The sequence below is a fragment of the Colobus angolensis genome, unplaced genomic scaffold (assembly GCF_000951035.1).
Source record: "Colobus angolensis palliatus isolate OR3802 unplaced genomic scaffold, Cang.pa_1.0 Scaffold86, whole genome shotgun sequence".
In the NCBI taxonomy this organism is placed as follows: domain Eukaryota; kingdom Metazoa; phylum Chordata; class Mammalia; order Primates; family Cercopithecidae; genus Colobus; species Colobus angolensis.
The window spans coordinates 8,990,315-9,006,167 of NW_012122487.1; the positions used below are offsets into that span (position 1 = coordinate 8,990,315).

At 43.0% G+C, this 15,853-nt stretch overlaps 1 pseudogene across 1 annotated transcript; it reads right to left on the reverse strand.

The window, feature by feature from the left end:
* Nucleotides 1–13,771: 13,771 nt before the first annotated feature.
* On the reverse strand, nt 13,772–15,611 carry LOC105503490 (annotated as a pseudogene). Its single transcript, XR_001000484.1, has one exon. The product of XR_001000484.1 is annotated as a pescadillo homolog pseudogene (transcript).
* Between the last annotated feature and the right edge of the window lie 242 nt (nt 15,612–15,853).

Below are 15,853 nucleotides of genomic sequence, written 5' to 3' on the forward strand. Positions count from 1 at the left end.
TGGCGCCCTCCGTATCATTTAAAGGGACCGCGCCCTGTCCTTACCAGCACTTCCCTTCGCTCTCAATACCCACCCATTGCAGCATCCTTTTATCTCTAACTTCACTGTGAGGGGGCTACTGTGGGGCGTTGAAAACTTTTGGCTGGAGTGGCCATTTTGTCTTTTGGCCATGCTTGAGACCTTTTTCAAAGACTCAGAAAAGCTCCTTCTAAAACATTGTCCTCTATTCCTGATTCATGCCAGAGAAACAGAATTTCCAAGTAGACGAGTAAAAAGTACATTGGAATGACTTCGTGCCTGGGTTCCTCATTGTTCTCACAGATGACATCCTACAACTGTCTCACCACACATTATTTTTTGAATCATTTTCTCTAACCTAAGTATCTCTGGTAACCAAATTTTAGTAACTCCCCCAAGGCAACCTGAGACTTGGAAACCAAGGGGGCCGTTCCAAGTCTTTTGTGGACTGAGGCATGCAACCACAGAGCTAAGGTCAGACCCCATTAAGATGGGGGGAGGGGTTGAGAGAGAGGAGGAGTGGAGAGAGCTTCATGTCTTTCCATTGTACTGGAATTTAACTGGAATGACTGAAGGCAATTTCTTTTTAAAATCCTTCCCCCCTGTCACCTCATTAACACCTCCAATGAAAGGCAGCTGTGAGACTGTTAACTCTTTGCTTGCACATTCTTGAAAGTGCTATTGGCTGGGATCTCTGGTCCTTGTGAGAAGATACCCTGCTGTCACCAATCTGGGCATCTGTAGCTTGAAATCAGGGTTTTTCCAAGATTCATATTTATACCCCAATAGTGTGCCATTCTATAGAGTGAGACATGCATTTCTGCCAGGTTTTGCGTATTTTGAGCTACTACTCCATAAGCTACAGTATGTTGGGTTTTTTGGAACTTGGCTGCCTCAAATTCTTTTTGGAAATAAAATGAGAGCGTATGTGAACATTCATTAATGTATTCAGTCATTCATTTACCCACTCACACATTTAATAAATCACATTGGATGTGTGCCTGCTACATGCCAGGCAACATGTCAACCTAAGGGGTGTAAAGGAGAGCAAAACGTCCCTTCCCTCAAGGAGTTTACTATTTAAAGTGGGCTTCTATAATTATTCCAATATAATATGATAAAATGATGATAAAAGTTACTCTGGGAGCAAAACAGGAGACACGGTAAAGCAGAGTAGACTAAGGGGCGTCAGGGAAGACAGAAAAGCAATATTTGAGCTATTTTGAAGAGTAAGTAGGAGTTAGCTATATGGAGAAGAGCTGAAATGGAAAAGCTGTAGGTGCCAAGACAGAAGGGGATGATTTTGGCATTTGCTGTTGAGGATCATCTTTGTGTGAAGTGTAGTGAATACTGGTGAGATGGATGCTCTAGTGTATGACCCACTCCACCACTTGGAGATTGTAACATGCAACCTTCCAGCTGCTGGGAGTGATGACGGCTGTGAAATCTCAGCTCCCCTTCTTTTGGAAATTGCCCTCAACCAAAGGGAACTTCCTTGTCTAAGTTTACACTCGTTCCCCTGGGACAGTATGCATCGAAAATATAAAGGTACAAAGATCTCTTCCCCTTAATTTAAGGCAGAAAATTCTGAATATTCATCCCATTTCAAAAGATGTCAGGAAGGTCTTCTGAAGCCTCTGATGCAACTGGACCACAGTTCAACTTCTTCTGAGATTCTTGGTTCCCACACTTTTGACTGTTGTTGTGCCCTGGCAGATGGTGCAAGAAGGGATCATAAGGTTCAGAGAGGCAGGCATGCTCAAATGGAAATACTCTGTAAGGCTGGGAAACCTGCTGGCTACATATCTTCATCAGGATGACCTGGTGGATACCACTTTTACTTCAGTGATCAGGAATATGTTGGTGAGAGAGGCTCCAGCATCACAGAGAAACTCAGCAGTGACTGATGGCAGGGGATGCTGTTAGAAAACTGAGTAGACTGATAACAATGAGAGTGATAGAATTCCAAGAAATAGAGGTCAAGTGGTGACCTTTGGCTATCAGAGGCAAGGATATTTTTTATAATGAGGGGCAAGGTTGAAGTGTTAGCTTGTTTGGGAGCTAAGTTAATAGAATGGAAGTAACATTTTACAAGAACAGTAAATATATTTATTTCACATGTGAAAGCATCCATAAAGCATACATCAAGGAAGAAGCAACAAATAACTAAATAGGCAGAAGGACTTTAGCAGTTGACATGAGAAATCTTTTGTTTGAGTGCTCATTTTCCCTGTGACTCTGAGCTCTTATTTCCAACACAGTGCTGGCATAATGGAGACAAAAGTGGAACTGAGGGATGGTTAATAGGATACAGTGGCCCTGGGGCCAAAATAGATGGGGTGAGGGGCAATAAGAATGTACTCAGTTTACACAATTAAAAGAAATCAAGGATGGATGATCAAAAGGCTGAACACAGCAGCCAATCCCCTTGCCCAGTCTCTAGACCTCACAGATAGTTTCTGAACCTGAAATCCTGAAAGAGATGCCAAATCTCCAACAGAAGCTGAAAGCAGGGGAAAAGATCAATTTTGGTTAATGTATGAATCAGCTCAACATGTGGGTGCAAGTCAAAAATGGATCATAGCTGCATTACAGTCCCATTCAGGGATAACCTTTATGGGGGCAGTAGTAAGAGGAGACTCTGTCAATGAGTGGAGATTCTAATGGCACACCTAGACAAGCACTTTATATGAAAATAAAAGTGGTCCAATATAAAAATAGAGAAAAACTCATGGGTAGTGGTGAATGGCTTCATTGGTTGATCAGGGGCCAAGAAGAAGAAATATTAGAAGATATGGTACAAAATGATCTGGAGAAGAGGCATATGTAAAGACTTATGGAAGTGACTAAAAAGAGTAAATATCCTTATTTCACATGTGAAAGCCTTCATAAAGCATCCATCAAGGAAGAAGCAATAAATAACTAAATAGACAGAAGGACTTCAGCAGTTGACATTAGCCAGTTCTCTCTTCAGCCACCCAGTGCTAGCATAATGGAGTAGTTATGATGGCAAGGAAGAGGCTTTTCATGGATCCAATATCATGGATTTTACCAAGGCTGACCTAGCTACTTTTGTTGGCTAATCTCTAATGTGTCCACAACCCCAATCAATGCTCAGCTGCTGACATATTACCTTCCCTTATGTAGATCAGTTACTGAGTGGTGGCAAGTTGATTACATTAGAATCCTTCCACCCTGGGAGAAGCAACCATTCATCTTGATTGGAATCATCACATATTTTTGTGTATTTGTATATGAGTTTGACTTAGGTAAGGTCTTTGTCATCATTAGGGTATATGGTGCACCAACAAAGAATCCCATACACTACCACGGGCCTCTTTTTTTTTGGCAAAGGAAGTGTTGTAGTGGGCTTATGGCTATGGATCCATTGATCCTGCCGCCACACCCAGAAGTTGCCAACCTGGTGGACTTATGGATTGGCTTAGTCAAACTGGGCACTGATTTGGGGATGACGCCTAGTGAGAATGTGGCCCCATCCTATACTATGTGGTATCTACTCTACATCAATGATGATTTAATGTTTTGTTCACAATAGAAAGAGTACATTGGTCCAGGAACAGAAGAGTAGAAGCAGAAGGGAATTCTCTTATTGTAAGTCTTAGTGACCCATTTGGGAAATTTGCATTTTCTCCCTGCAAAACTCTGTGATCAGTGTGTTTACAATTTCTGGTTTTCAAGAACCAGCACTTTCACTGGAGGATATAACAAAAGTTCCATTATTAGGCAAGAATTACCATCTGGTCACTTAGGCTTGCTTATGTCCAAAAACCAGTAGGCAAAAAAGGAGTCACCATTCTGCCATGGATACTTGACCCTGATCATCAGGTGGAGGTAGGGCTGCTGTTACTTTAGGGGTGAAGAGAACTGTATGTTTTGCACCCATGTAATCCATGGAGCATTTCTTGGTACTCCCCTGCCAAGGCACAAGTACTGCAGCAAAAGCCTAAGAACAGCCTGGAGACCAGGGCTCGGATCTTTTAGGATTGAAGTTGTGAGTCATCCCACTATGTAAGCGATGTAGATCAACAGAGGTGTTTGCAGAGAGTGACAGGAATTTAGAAAAGGTGATAGAGGAGGGAATGATATGAGTCCATTTCAACCATTAACACCAGCAGCAGTGTGGGGGCTGAAGTTTGTAGGTTTCTCTGAGGAAACAGACCAACCACAATCCACAATTTGCTGTTAGAAGAATGTATTATTATATGAACCAAGTGGATCTGAGGAGTTCAAGGTGTAAACTGAAGGGGCTGTGGTGTGTCACCCAGATCCCCTTTTGGGCTGAGGAACTCATCCCCAACTACTGGGTGTATTGATGGCTCTAGGCTCTCGACTGAGCCCCTAGTTAGGTATTTGTCTTAGCCAAAGACAGTGTCCTCACTCATATTTCCTCTCCTCCCCAAGGCCACCTGTATATAATGACTGGTAACTATGGAGGTATGACTGGCCTTCTTGCCGCAACAAATCTGAAGGGCCATTTCAAATCCAAAACTTTCTCTAGGATCATCTGTGGCCTCCATTACCACTTCATGTGGTTTAAATTCTCCCTCCGCCAAATCCTACTGTCCTTATCCATGATACTAAGGAGGGCACTCTCTACTAAACCACCTGCATGCATATGTATCAAAGTCTCAGAGGCTGATTGCTAGGGAACCCCACCTATGACAAAAGGGTATGCGTGATTTGGGGCAAAACCTAAGCTATTGTATCAAAGAGACCTAAGCATTAAACAGGTTTCATAAAAGAATGCCATTTCTGTCTGATGCAACAGTCCAGATGGTTTAGGCTCACAGGCGACTCTGCTCCACGAGGTTATTCAAGAACCTGGGCTCCTTTTTCCTCATTGATCTACTTCTTCCTTGAGTGTTACCTCATTTGATTGATTGAAGTTCTCCCATTATGTTCCCACCTATGGGAAAAGGAAAAGAGCATGGAGGAGAAAATGTCCATTGCTCTGAACTCACCATTTTGGCTCACATCGGGATAACTTAGTTCTAGATATAGAGGATATTAGAAAATACAGTCTCTAACTTATGCATCTAGCCTCAACTCTGTTATTATAGAAGAAGGAGAACAGATTTTGATGGACAACACTTTCAGCCAAGCAGAGACGGCTAAGGTGGAAAGCAGGGCTTACTTCATGTATAAACACAGTGCTAAGCTAGGATGTTGAAATATTCTTCTGAAAATCATGGGGAGCCATTGAGTAGGGCAGGAATTAAATAGTGAATCATTTGTAAGAGAGAATATTATTGTGAGGCCAGCCAAACAATGATATGACTTTTTATATGGAAATGCTATTTTGTCACAGTATCTTCCATAAGAGATGTGATCTCTAGTTTGAAAATGGGCAGTGTGTCTGATCCCTGCTTTCTCCTCACAAAGAGAAAAGACCTAAGGGAAAAAATGAATGCTGTTCCTTCCAAAAAACTATGGATGGGTTGTTCTCAACCTTTCATTAAAAGAAGAATTAGAGTAGTCTCTTCCTTCCCACTCCCCAAAACACAGGGACAGGGTCTCAGGATGAGACTTTGTGTGTTACAAAAAGTAAAATGCCATCTAGTAATATTGACTGCAGTAATAATTGCATTTTTTGCATTGTTGGAATTTTCCATTTGACATTGGAATACATTCTTAAATAAATGTGGTTATGTTATATATCATTTTAATGGGCATTTTTTTTTGCTACATTTTTCTTGCTAATGACTCATTACTTGCTGTCTATTTTGTGTTTATTTTAGACTATGGTAATGATGTTAGACAGCAAATTTGAGCAATTTTCTTATTTGAGTTCAAAATGGGTGGTAAATCAGTGAAGACAACTCACAACATCAAGAATGCATTTAGCCCAGGAGCTGCTAATGAATGTACAATGCAGTGGTGGTTCAAGAAGTTTTGCAAAGGAGGTCGGGCATGGTGTCTTACACCTGTAATCCCAGCACTTTGGGAGGCTGAGGCAGGCAGATCACTTGGGGCCAGGAGTTCGAGACCAGCCTGGCCAACATGGCAAAAACCCATCTTTAATAAAAATGCAAAAATTAGCTGGGGATGATTTTACACACTTGCAATCCCAGCTTCTTGGGAGGCTGAGGCAAGAGAATCGTTTGAACCCAGGAGGCGGAGGTTGCAGTGAGCCAAGATCAGGCCACTACACTCAGGCCTGGGTGACAGAGCAAGACTCTTGTCTCAAAAACAAAAACAAACTAACAAAACAAAGAAAAAAGTTTTGCAAAGGAGACGAGAGCTTTGAAGATGAGGAGCATGGTGGCTGGCCATTCGAAGTTGACAACGACCATTTGAGAGCAATCATCGAAGTTGATCTTACAACTACATGAGAAGTTGCTGAAGAACTCAGTGTCAGCCATTCTATAGTCATTCAGCATTTGAAGCAAATTGGAAAGGTGAAAAAGCTTGGTAAGTGGGTGCCTTGTGAGTTGAGTGAAAATTAAAAAAATTCATCGTTTTGCAGTGTCATCTTCTCCTATTGTATGCAAAAACAGTGAACCATTTCTTGATTGGATTGTGCTATGTGACAAAAAGTGGATTTTATAAAACAACTAGTGATGACCAGTTCAGCGGCTGGACCGAGAAGAAGCTTCAAAGCACTTGCCACAGCCAAACTTGCACCAAACAGCAACAACAAAAAGGTCATGGTCACTGTTTGGTGGTCTGCTGTTGGTCTCATCCACTACAGCTTTCTGAATCCTGGCAAAACCATTACATCTGAGAAGTGTGCTCAGCAAATTGATGAGATGCACCGAAAACTGCAATGCCTGCACCTGGCATTGATCAACAGAAAAGGCCCAATTCTTCTCCACGACAATGCCCAACCACACGTCGTACAACCAATGCTTCCAAAGTGGAACAAACTGGGCTATGAAGTTTTGCTTCAACCGTCAAATTCACCTGACCTCTCCCCAACCACCTACCACTTCTTCAAGCATCTCGACAACTTTTTGCGGGGAAAACATTTCTACAACCAGCAGGATGCAGAAAATGCTTTCTAAGAGTTCATCCCATCCCAAAGCATGGATTTTTATGCTGCAGGAACTAACCTATTTCTTGTTGGCAAAAATGTGTGCTTGTAATTGTTCCTATATCACTTCAAAGTTATATCTGAGCCTAGTTATAATGATTTAAAATTCAAGGCCTGAAACCACAATTATTTTTGCATCAACCTAATATATGGGGGTGTGTGGAAGAAAGAGTGTTGGAGTCATTTGGGTCCAGTCAAGAGAGTGTGTTTGGCTCAGCCCTGGCTCTGCCTCTAGATTTATGACTTTTCTCAAATTGCTTGGCTTCTCTGGAATTTACTTCTAAATTAGGACATTTGACAAAATAATCTAGAAGTTTCCCTTCAGCTTAAAACCTTAACTTACTCTGAATAGGTCTTGAAACTGAAATTTGGAGCCAGCTAGAGTTACAGCCCAAGAAATGTTTGTTGAATTTAATTAAATTTCTGATTTTTATTTTAGCAAAGCAAATCATTGCTTGACCCTCAGCCCACATGGGAAAACCACCCCTAACATTACAACAGCAGTAACAACAACAAACAACTACGTGAGCTTTCTACAGCCTCTGATGAATTATCTAAGTGAGTAGATGAGCTTTCTTTTTATCTGCCTGTTCCAGACGCAGATTTCGCTGAATGATGAGTGAAGGGGAAATTCCAAGAGAGGGGCCCTGCACGGCCCATGGCCTCCTGGAGTCTATCTCATATATCACAAAGGTGGAGAGATAAAGAGGACACAATGGAACATCTAATGTGCTCTTTTCCTCATGGTATTTTGATGTGTATGGGAAAAGAATTATGAGGGATTGTCCATTTAAACTAGAGCACGCCAGGTCTCTTGGGGTTGGCATTCAGTTTGGGCAGTGAAGCACATTCTCAGTTTCACACAGCTGGCTTGGGAGTGGCAGACACATTTCCACTATTCTGGGTCTGGTTCAGAGAGGAAGATCACTGGTTACTGTCTGTGACTGCAGCAGCTTAGGGAGCCAATGAAGAGAGAGGTGAGAGGCTGAGGCAGAATGAAATTCACTGAACTGAAAATTCACCAGAACACTAAGGCTCATATTGGCAAAAAAAGGACCACGTGACCTCCTGCAACCACTTCTGACCCTGACCCTTCATTTTCTAGATCTTAAAAAAATAAAGTAGCACCTGCGGGACGCTCAGTCTTGAGTGACTTTAATAAACCTGAGCTGTCGGCTGAAGGGTAAGAATCATATATTTGTGATTAGAATCAATGAGCAGCAAGGCTTGTACACAAACTGGCAATACTTTGATGGCAAATCCTTCCTTTTCAGATATTTTTGAAAGGCTAATTTACTTATAAATTTTAATTTCCCCCAGATTAGTGGTCATGTCAGCACTTAAAATGCTGGCAGGGGGAAAAATCAGTATCACGTTTGTCTTTAAAATGGGAGACACAGGACACCTGGCCTCTGTTAATACAGGGACACTGTACAAGAATAAACTAGGGCACAATACAGTTCTTATTCTGAATTGGAATCCATCTGTACTCTACAGTAGGAAGACAAAAGGGGATTGTTAGCACTTAAGGCACCTTGACACAGTCATACCGTTTGACTCTTTTATTAATTGCCCCATCTGCTAAGTGAGAGCTCTCTGACACAGGTTGGCGCAGAACTCTTAAAGCCCTTAGTCTGCTTCCTATTGGTTCCACATGTGTTTGTATTTGTTCTCAGTAGGCAGAGATTCCAGAGAGAAAATGAACCGCTGCAGATCGATTGCAGTATCAGTCATGCAGAAGACATGGTGAAGCGTGCCATTTGATTTTGATCTAGTTTTAACCCTTGGGAGACGGTTGCCCTGGTTCCCTTGGCTTTTGTTTGCCTGGGTTTTTGTTTGAAGGCTCAGATGCTAATAGTGGGACAGAAAAGGCAGTATGATGCCCTCATTTTAGGAAATGCAACATTTCTCCTTTAAGTCATCAGTTCTCAAAAATCTTTTGTCTCTGTCTTGGACAGAGCAATAGAAAAACCAGAAAGCATTAATGTTGGGGAGGGTGTGTGTGTGTGTGTGTGTGTGTGTGTTATTGCTGCTGTGAACAGATATGCTCTGTTTACGTAGCCAATGATAATTTCCAACAAAAGTACATTGACAGTGCAGGCAGTCTGGGTCTAAAATGACAAAAGACAGACCAACCAAACTCAAGAGTTTACTTAGGCAATCATTCTCCCTGGTATGATTTGTCTTTGTCCTTTCCTTTTTATTTTGTTTTAAGGAGATTCAATGAGATTGAACTAAGGATGTGGTGTCTATTTCAGCCTCAGCTTTGCAATTTCCGCATTTAGCCTGGATTATGTTACAGCCAACGCATGCTGGGATATTTTTCTACGTACAATTTGGAGATAAAAGAAACAGGAAAGGCGTGGCATCTCCTCACAAAGTTCCTTTATCATGGACTCTGGGGCTAGGGGTTGCATGGTTGTGTGTGCGTGTGTGTGTGTGTGTGGGTGTGTGTGTGTGTGTGTGTGTGTAGAGAGAGAGACAGAGTGACAGAAAGACAGAGTGACAGATAGTGAGAGAAGTAGGAAAAGATTAAAAGTCTTGGGCCACCAAACAAAGCTCTTGCCTCTTGGTGATGTCCTTTATCTTCTCACTAAGGATATCTGAGTTCTCTGCTCTGTTTTCTGAAACTCCAGGAACCTAAAACTGGAGATGATGGGGACAGGGCTGAGGCCTGGTCTCAGCATACAGTGGAGAGCCTAAGGTTCAGGAATTACTTAGTACAATGTTTTTGTCAGCCCCTGAAATTGCATTTTCTGCTACAAGTCTGTCTTTAAGGCTCCACACCCTGCTCTGCTTATATAAGCAGGCTGTCCCTTTCTTCCCTGTAAAGGAGCATTGTATCCCTTGGGACTCTTGCTATTGGGGGCAATAGAAAACGTAGTCCAATTGACTTCCTTAAAATGTGTTTTATGAGTTCACATAAATGTATGGGGTAGCGGTAGAGTTGACTTTGGACATGCCTGAATTCAGTGACTCCAAATTTTCTCTGCTCTTCTAAGTCTGGCTTCATTCTCAGGCTCCATTTGGTGGCATGATGGCTGAATTAATCTCCTCCAATTTCATGTCCTGGTGGAAAGAGAACCTGTCTTTCTTCTAGTAGCTCAAGAAAATATCTCAGTGGGTCTGGCTTAGACTGATTTACATGCACAACAATGAATCAATCCCTGTGGCCAGGGGAATGAAATACTCTGTCTAAGGCTAAAACCATCCTATTCCTAAAACTGGGGTAGAAGTCAGTCTGAAGTTCATGGGCTAACATTTGTGAGAAGGTTGTTTCTAAGAGAAAAGTCTGGGTGCTATTATTGAAAGGAAGAGCAGAGGCTGCCCATCCAAAGAACAGTCCAAAAGTTATCCACTGCCAGAGAGTCTTATAAGCTCAAAAGAAACAGAGTAACCTGGTCAGTTCCATAAAGGCTCTCTCTCTCTCTCTCTCTCTCTCTCTCTCTCTCTCCCCTCCCCCCCCCGCTTTCTTTCTCTCTGTGTTTGTGTGTGTGTGTGTTGGCAAGGATATTGATTAAACATACTGCTTTCAGGGTCAGATATCCTGGGATCATATCCTCATTCTGAAAGTTACTAACTTTTTGAATTTTTTATAAGTTACTTAAAATTTTGGATTTACATTTATGCTATAAAGATTTAAGGTAGGGTTGGTTAACGCAGCATAATATCTAAATAAATAAGCATTTTACATTTTATTAATGATCTCATTTGTTTGTTCTTGCCTACTCCTGCCATACATAAAAATAACATTTCATGATAATTAAGCAATTTCTCATAAGCAATTGATGTTTTAAACATCAACTCTTATACAACTCTCAAGATACTAGCTGACAGCATCAGGTAGTATCTTGAGAGCTGTACAAAATTTTACTTTCCTAAGTTACCCTCTGTGTTTCAGAAGGATAAACTGCTTTTTCTTATGTGGTATATATTCCCTACTGCCACAGACTCTTCTTGAGAGAATAAGTTTTACCTAAGTGTACCCAGAATGACTGTGTCTCTATGAAGGATGAGATGACTTGTCTTTTTGGGGGCAATAGAAAACGTATTGTCTTTTCAGTGAAAACATCTTTTGCTGCATTAAGCTTGTGCCCCACTGCAGGAATCTATTAGTTCACAAAACTTTCACCTTCCCACAAATGTTTCAACAGCTGGGACGCAAAGTCTCACTTAGAGACAAATGTGCACACCACATTTACAGTCTGAAATTCAATCTTCTAACATCAGTTGATTAGAATGAACATTAAATGCATTGTAATTCTTTTCATTTAAATGGCAGCTAATAAATTTATACCATAACCAATCCCCTATTTCAATAGCATATTCAAAAAGTTTTAGTTAATGTTATTTTTACCAGTAGATGTCTAAATACTTACTAAATTTTTCAGGTGCTTAGGGCATGTAGAGTACCCCAGTATTTACAGGGCTATACATGTACACACACACACACACACACACACAGAGCAAGTCATACTTTCTTCGTGGCAATTAGGAACATGTTTCTGATTATTTTCTTTAAAAAGTATTTCAAGGCTGGGCGCGGTGGCTCACGCCTGTAATCCCAGCACTTTGGGAGGCCGAGGCAGGCAGATCACAAGGTCAGGAGATCGAGACCATCCTGGCTAACACGGTGAAACCACGTCTCTACTAAAAACACAAAAAATTAGCCTGGTGTAGTGGCAGGTGCCTGTAGTCCCAACTACTCGGGAGGCTGAGGCAGGAGAATGGTGTGAACCCAAGAGGTGGAGCTTGCAGTGAGCCGCGATCAGGCCACCGCACTCCAGCCTGGGTGACAGAGCGAGACTCCATCTAAAAAAAAAAAAAAAAAAAAAAGAGAGAAAAAAGAGAACTATTTCAATAGGATTCCCTCTACCTCAAGTACCACCTCCTCTGAGAGATCATCTCTCTTAATCAGTTTGCACAGTGCTTGGCATGTAGATAAAGCTCAATAAACGTGAGCTATGTTCAACTGATTATAGTTATTATGTGACTTTAATTATTAAACAGTACTGTTGATAATGTTAATTCTACTGGGCTCCTTAGTTTTCTAAACTGGGAACCATTTTATGTGGATCTCACCCATATTTGATTAAACCACTCAGGCTATCTCACTGACCCAAAGGGATTGAACACATTATTATTCCTGAAAAATTATCTGTCGTAAGTTCATCTCTTTTGTGGATGTTTACAAACCTCTTTTCCTGAAAGTTTCATATACTCCAGCTAGCCTACCTTCTAATGAAATATGTATCCTGAGAAAAGAACATTGCTCCCTCCCAACACCTGCTGAGGACACTTCTGCTTTTCCCAAGTTGCTCTTTTCCTCTTTTTACAGTGAATGTATCATTGTCTAACATACCGTGTATCATTTACTTTACTGATTATATTTATTCTTCTATTCTTGGCCTCTCCCTGGCAGAATCTAAGTTCCATGAAGGCAGAAGATTTTTGTGTCTTTTGTTTGTTGACTGATGTATACCAGGCATCTTGAGCACCATTTCTTTCTATCTTTCAAATGACATTTTTCATTGTACAGGTTTCAGTCGTACAGGTTTATAGTGTTTCTGGGGTAAGAGCAGCTTTATTCCAAGTAAGAGGAGGATTGGAGTGTTGATCTTGGTTAATCTTTTTTTTATGGCCATCCTACTCATACTATGAACGTCTTCCTACCTGGCTGCATTTTGGAATGGGCAACTAGTGTGACTTGGTACTCATGGGCTTCAAACTACAGAATGAGAAGACTGCATAAATTCCCATGATTCAAAGACTCCCTGATGTGTTGGTCGGCTAGGGGGAGGAGTGGGAACTGAATACATGAAAGGGAAAATACTATAGTGTCGTGAATTATTGAGGCTAAAAACCTATTTCATTTTTGGACGTCATCTTTGTCTCTTGTACCTGGGGAGAACCAAATCCTCTGATGCTTGCTTCCCAGAATTTTCCTGCACCAATTATCAATTTATTAGCTGAGTTGAATGTGACAAAAACTCCAAAATTATGGTAGCTTCATCAAGATAATATTATAGTTCACTTTTTCATAAAAATAATGCAAAGGTAGAAGGATTGGCATGGTGGCACCATGGGGTCATCAGGGATGCAGGCATCTTTCAACACTACCATATCTAATGTGTGGTCCTTATCTTCCTGATCCAGGATGGAGGCAGAGGATGTGCCTTTATATCTGTATTCCAGGCCAGAAGTGCTATGAGAGTACAAGGAAAAGAGACGCAAAAATGCTCCTAACACTGTTGCTATAATTTAATTGCCAGAACTTAGTCTTATGGCTATTACTATCTATAAAGGAGGTCTGGAAATGTAGCTTTTATTCCTGATGGCCCATGTCATCAGAAAATGTTGCATTTTTTTTTCTTTTTTTTGGCACCAAAGTCCAGTCATTTCATAACAAATGCTCCCTCCACCCTCACTCCGTCACAGCACCCTGAGAAGCATGGGTCCAACTATGTGGGAGGGGGCTGTGGAAAGCCAGGGTGAATGGAGGCAGCAGATAAGGGGCTGGGTGGGTCCCTGCCCCTCCTGTCACTGGCTCCTGGGAGCGCAGAATCAGTCTGTGCACAGAGGCCTCTTCTCTGCCTGGGCACTAGCAGGGCAGCTCCATCCAAAGGAGGCCAGGGCTGTCCACCAGCCCAGCCAGAGAGCATGAGGGGTCCTCTTTTTACAGTGAGTGTATCACTGGCTGGAGAAAGAAGGAGGAGAAGAGCGACTGTGTCCATCACACTTAGGTCCTCTGGCCTGCCTCTGCCACATCCAGCTGCTAGGAGCTGGCCTTTGTCCTGTGAGGGGCCACCGGCACTCACTCCAGCCTTGGCTTCTTGGCCTTCTTCTCAGACCTCACCACCTCATCGTGGGCTTTCCACTTCTCCACCAGCTTGTTGGCTTCTTGGTTTTTCACCTCTTGCCAAACATGACCTTCTGGTACAGGTACTTCTCCCACTTCTTCATCACCATAATGGCCAGGCATTTGGCTTCCCTCTCCTCCTCCTGGGCTAGCCGCTGCTTATCCTCCAACTTCAAGGTGCCTGTCTTCCCCTTCACTCTCTGCTCCTCCAGGGCTGCCAGCTGGGCCTCTTCCTCCTTTTTTTGAACCAGCCTCTGCATCTTCCTCCTCCTCCTCCTCTTCATTTTCTCCCCCTTCATCACTATTACCTTTGTTGTCGTCTTCCTCTTTCTCCTTCTCTTCCAACGCTTTCATGATTCCTGGGTCCCCTCCCCGCTGCAAAGCCAGCAGCCTCAGCTTTTCAGGTGGGATGTAATCTCCTTCCTTCTCGGTCACAAAAGGTGAAAGATGTGGGGGCAGCTGCACCCCAGGGAAGTACTCAGCCACGGGGAGGAGAAGCCTAGCGTTTACCAAGTCAAACACCCACTAGGGCTGCAGGTAGCATCTGCCAATGATGGAGGTCTGCTGCCCAGGCCGGTCGAAAATCTGGTGGGTGATGTGAGAGTTCGTGACATCATAGGTGGCCCCAATGCACAAAGACTTGTCCCAGGACACTTCCCCCAAAAAACTCCTGATGATGAAGGCCACGGCCTCACGGGGCACCTCTAGGTTCAGGAAGAACTTTAGACCCTCAGAAAGCTTCTTGTGCTTCTCCTGTGCCTCCAGCTCCTTTCTGCTCTCTTCTCCTGTGCTGACGTCTCCCCATCGGTGGGAAACTCATCCACCTTGGGCTTCTCCTCTGTGGCAGGCACCACCATGCAGACCAGGCTGGCACTGAGGGCTGCCAGTTTCTCCATGGAGCTATTGGAGTCCAACGCATGGGTGTCCTCAATGGCCTTTGCCTCTCTTTGGGCCTGACCCTTGAGCTTTAGTGGGTGGTGAAGGTTGAATCATTGGTAGAGGCGAAAGTTGATGAAGCCCAGCAGGGTGGCCTAGAACTTGGTGAAGGTGGCCATGACCCTGTAGTCCATGTCTGCTGGGTGGTCATGGGAGAAGGCATAAGTGGTGCTGTCCCAGGACCTTGACCTTGTAGTGAATGCCTTTGATGGACAGAAAGACCTTGTGGCAGGGCATGAGCAGCGATGATGTAGTGCGTGAACTCCATGGTGAGTGGTCTGCACATGGCCCTTGCCAGTCTGTGGGAAGGTGGAAAAGAGGAAGCACAGGGAGAAGGCGTTATTCAGGTCCTGCAGGGCATCAGTGAACGTGGGGTACCATTCCTTGATGATGTGGTCAAGTTTGTAGTTGGGCTTATTGTCCTTTAGATGGTCTACAGTGTTTCCACTTGCTCTTCCCATAGGCCTTCTGGAGCTTCCGGACTAACACCTTGTATTCTCGGAACTTGTTGACGATGGCTTCATGGAGGAGAAACCTGATGTCTTTGATAAGGTAAAAAGTTCAGCCCGATGTAGAACCCTTGTTAACCTTCTTCTTGTGTTTGGGTTCATGGGGATAAATGCCCTTCAGAATGCACAGCCACCTAAAGTCAGCCAGGCTTAGCTGGAGCTTCTTACAGGCTTTGTTCTGGGTGATGTAGTTGGTGGCTGAGCCTCGTTCATACTTCTTCCCAAGGCCTCCCATGGCTCCATGTTAGGGAGCCGACTAGAGCTGCGCGGATGGACAGCGCCACTTCCTCCCAACAAGGTTTTTATTACTAAGAAAGAGAGGAGAAATTAGTAAGTGGGCAAGTTGCCTTCTCAATTCAAACCACCTTTATGATACTCAGTAACTAGAACCCAAGTTGTTACAATTACTAAGTACCTCAGCTTTCTTCTCTGCAAGTTTAGAATGCCAACTTCATTGTTTAGAATAGTATTCTCTTC